The sequence below is a fragment of the Gavialis gangeticus genome, unplaced genomic scaffold (assembly GCF_001723915.1).
Source record: "Gavialis gangeticus isolate Ggan-Ray unplaced genomic scaffold, GavGan_comp1, whole genome shotgun sequence".
Classification (NCBI taxonomy): domain Eukaryota; kingdom Metazoa; phylum Chordata; order Crocodylia; family Gavialidae; genus Gavialis; species Gavialis gangeticus.
The window spans coordinates 128469685-128473661 of record NW_017729022.1 but is presented as its reverse complement, the minus strand read 5'-3'; the positions used below and the strand labels follow the sequence as shown (position 1 = coordinate 128473661).

At 45.8% G+C, this 3977-nt stretch overlaps 1 long non-coding RNA gene across 1 annotated transcript in view; it reads left to right on the top strand.

Annotated features, from left to right (window-relative positions):
- Positions 1 to 937: 937 nt before the first annotated feature.
- Positions 938 to 3977, top strand: part of LOC109297067 — a 4874-nt gene continuing 1834 nt past the window's right edge. Inside the window, exon 1 of the long non-coding RNA XR_002097185.1 lies at positions 938 to 1195. This is a non-coding gene — a long non-coding RNA (uncharacterized LOC109297067). The remainder of the gene's footprint in view (positions 1196 to 3977) is intronic.

Below are 3977 nucleotides of genomic sequence, written 5' to 3'. Positions count from 1 at the left end.
TCCAGGGAGGTAATGCTCCCCCTCTATACAACACTGGTCAGGCCACATCTAGAGTACTGCATCCAATTCTGGGCACCAGAATTCAAGAAGGATGTAGACAACCTTGAGAGGGTCCAGAGGAGGGCCACTCATATGGTTAGAGGCCTGCAGGGAAGGCCTTATGAGGAAAGGCTGAGGGACCTGGACCTTTCAGCCTCCACAAGAAAAGGCTGAGTGAAGATCTTGGTGGTAGTATGCAAATTCACCAGGGGGGCGTGGGTGAGATGGGGGTGTGGGGAAGGGCAGCAGGGAATAGCAGATGCTCTGTTTACCAGAGCACCCCTTGGAATAACCAGAAACAATGGCCACAAGTTGATAGAAGATTTAGGCTGGACATCAGAAAGAACTTCTTTATGGTTAGGGTTGCCAGAATCTGGAATGGGCTTCCAAGGGAGGTGGTGCTCTCCCCTACCTTGGGGGTCTTTAAGATGAGACTGGACAAGCACCTGGCTGGGGTTGTCAGACCTCAGCACTCTTTCCTGCCCAGGGCAGGGAGTCGGACTCGATGATCTACTGAGGTCCCTTCGAACCCTAGCATCTGTGAATCTATGGCCATGGAAAAGCAGGATGTAGTCTAGGTGGGAGTGAGATGAATAACAGGAAAAATGTAGATATAATATAATGCTGTAGCTCACTTAGGGAAGCCCAATGCACATCAGAGATTAAAAATCTCTGTAGGCATAAGTGGCTAAAGGTATCTAGGGCAGGTAACTGTGTATGAAGCGTATGGGCCCCATGCAAATCCTTTCCATTATCTTTCCAAAGTATTTCCACTGACTTTAATGGCCTTGAGCTGAGTCCAAGGAGAGGAAAGGGCAAAGAAGGGGGTGGAAATGGATATTGAGGTGGAGTTGGGCAGAAACATAGTGTGAATTCTAAAATAAATGCAGAAGTGATGAGCAGAGCTGTGATTAATAGGCATAAAAGCGCAGGAGGCCACATGTACTGTCCTTGAGCTTTGGTCTTTTTAATTTTATATTTCCCTCCTCTCATTCAGGAGGTGGATGGCTTCCTGGCTGTAAGAAGAGGATGGAAATGGTGTGATGCGACAGCACATGAAAAATGTGAGGCCTGCAACAATGCCCTTGTGCTAAATTGGGTGGTTTAAACGTTGAGGAGGAAGGAGGCTTGAACAGAGCAATCAGACTACTACAAGGTGAGCTCGAACTGACCTTGCCATTCATGTACTGGGAACAGCTTCTAGACCATATCTTTTTTCTCTTATGGCTGATTGTTGTGCTGGGCAGCTGACTCCTCTGACACCATGATTTAGCTCAGAGCAGGCAATAAGGTCATGGTTCCTGTGAGGCATTAGCCTTGCCCTAGTTATAATAATAAACAGATGAGGGGAAAAAAAGCTCACCAATTTAAAGTGCCTTGGGCAAGACTGCAAGCTGCCTTACTAAAGCAAAGCCAGTATATTTTCCTGCACTGACCTACAGCGCCATGGGGTGCATCTCGGACCTCATTCTGTATTCTGGACAGTGTGGTCAAAGCAGTGCTCTGGGCATGGTCTCTGGCAGCCTTTCCCTCCTCTGCCCTGGGTTTCACTACTAGAGACAGTGTCTGTATGCTGAAGACCTGCTTTATCATAAAGACAGTTCTGATGATCTTTCTTCAGTGAACCCCCGCCAAGCCACAGAGCTTTTCAAGCTCTCCATCCACTCCCCAAGATAATTCTTTCTCTTTCTTTTTTTTTTAAAGGCATTTGTAAAGCTTGATCAGAGTCACATATTTGTTTCTCCTATTGTACCACTTAATCACTCTGGGGCAGGGAGCACAAACCATTTTGATGTTGTAAAGGCTTCTGCAGGTGGGACTTCATTTTGACTCTAGGAACCTTTACTGCTGTCTGTTCGATCCATGGCTCAGAGTAAAGGATGAAGCTGTGACTAAGCATTGTTGAGAGGTGCCTTCAGTTCCAGTTCTGCTGTACACGTTCTTTATAACATTGGGGAAGCTGCTTTTGGCCCTCTCTTGATATAGTGGATTTTGCAAAGCTTCCTCTGTTAGTTGTGTCTGTTTAGATCATGAGACTGTCATATATCTGGCCATTCCCTGGCACACAAGAGTCCCAAGGGCTCCAAGGCACTGGTGTTGCATTCTTATTGTCTGCGCAACAGGAGGAAGCCTGACTCCTGGTGGAACCCTGGAGAAGACCCTTGTTGAGAAGAGGGTTAGCTCACATGCTGACTGCTGACTGTGTTGCCAATCCTGCATGTATCTTATGTCTGGGAGCCCTTTCAAAGAAGAGAATAAATGCTTTGGACAGCCTCTACTCCAGGACAAATTCAACCTTGATCCAAAACTGAGATGCTCCCTAAACCTTGCAGAGCTGCACTCTATCGGTGCTTTGACTCCCCAGGCACTTTGTCTTGTGCCTCTGCACATGCCCAGAACAGCTCAATCTTGACTGGGTTGGGCCACTTGTACCTTGCTCACCCCAAAGCCCTACTAGGATTCAGAAGGCTGGCATCCCTCTGTTTGAAGGATGCCATGGTGACAGGTTGAGGGGACTCAACCTGGTAGCTATTCTTTGGCCAGTGGGATGGGCTTTCTCACACACTGCTGTGTGGGCCTGATGTTCTCATAAAACCATCTCCCAGGAGGATGAGGAGGCTCTTCTATATAAGCCTAGTGGTTATAACCTTCCTCCAGAAAATGGGAGGCCTACCGTCCAGGGAGGAGAGAACTCAAGATTCATGGTGTCACAAACATGGGTGGGTCTAGGAATCTGGAAAGGAGGGTGCAGATGATGGGGCTCACTATAATATATAACACAAAACACTTTTTTCTACAGTTAAAGATTTGCAACTATGCTGGGGACCCATTTTTATTATTTGGTTTAAAATTAAAGCAAAAACAAATACAACTTTATTGGAATGTGCATTGATTTGCTAGATTATATATATAAAGTGTAAAAAACACAATGAACTAGGTAAAAATAGACAAAATATATTGTTTTATTACTTGTGTGGACATTGTAGTTAAATGTACACCTCTTATTCAGATTTGTAAAAAAAAATCTAGCTTTCTTGAGCATCTTGGCAGTGCATTCAACACTTTGCTGTCAGTCATTAGCACACCTGAGTTAATGCAAACCTAATTTTATATTACCATACCTGTGTTTACGTGTTTTAGCTAGAACTAAAAACAGTCTGAAGAGCTGAAAAGAAATATTACCAAGAATGGCTAACAGATAGCAAGACTGCAGAAGAAACGATAAGTTGATTAATGGAACATCAAGACCATTAAAAAGGAGAGAGGGTCATTAACACCTGTTCAGCGAAGAGAGATCAGCAGGAATTAGGCAGATTATAATGAGCCATAAAATCAATTGATTTCTTCAGCACTCCCTGAATAGAAATGCTGCTGCCACTCCCAGGCAGTTTCTTTTTAACTGTGGGTGGAGCAGCAATCAAAGGAAGGTGCAGCTGCACCTGCCCTTGCATTCATCCTGGCTATGAAGTGTGAGGTGGGTCCTGGGGTTGGTTAGGACTGTAGCTTAGTGGCTGGGTCACTTGCCTGAAGTGAAAGAGGACAATTTCTGTGACAGCTCCTTGTGGGCCCCATTGCGAAGTGCTCACCTTTCCCCATGCTTTGTATAAGAAGTCCAGGCATCTTGCACATGGTTCTGCATTCTCTTTGTGCTAAGTTCTTCATAGTTTCATAGTTTCATAGTTTCTAGGGTCGGAAGGGACCTGAGAAGATCATCTAGTCCAACCCCCTGCCATGGCAGGAAAGAGTACTGGGGTCAAACGACCCCAGCAAGGTGTTCATCTAACCTCTTCTTAAAAACCCCCAGGGTAGGAGCCTGCACCACCTCCCTTGGAAGTTGGTTCCAGACCCTAGCCGCCCTGACCGTGAAATAGCGCCTTCTGATGTCTAACCTAAACCTACCCTCTGCTAGCTTGTGACCATTGTTCCTGGTCACTCCT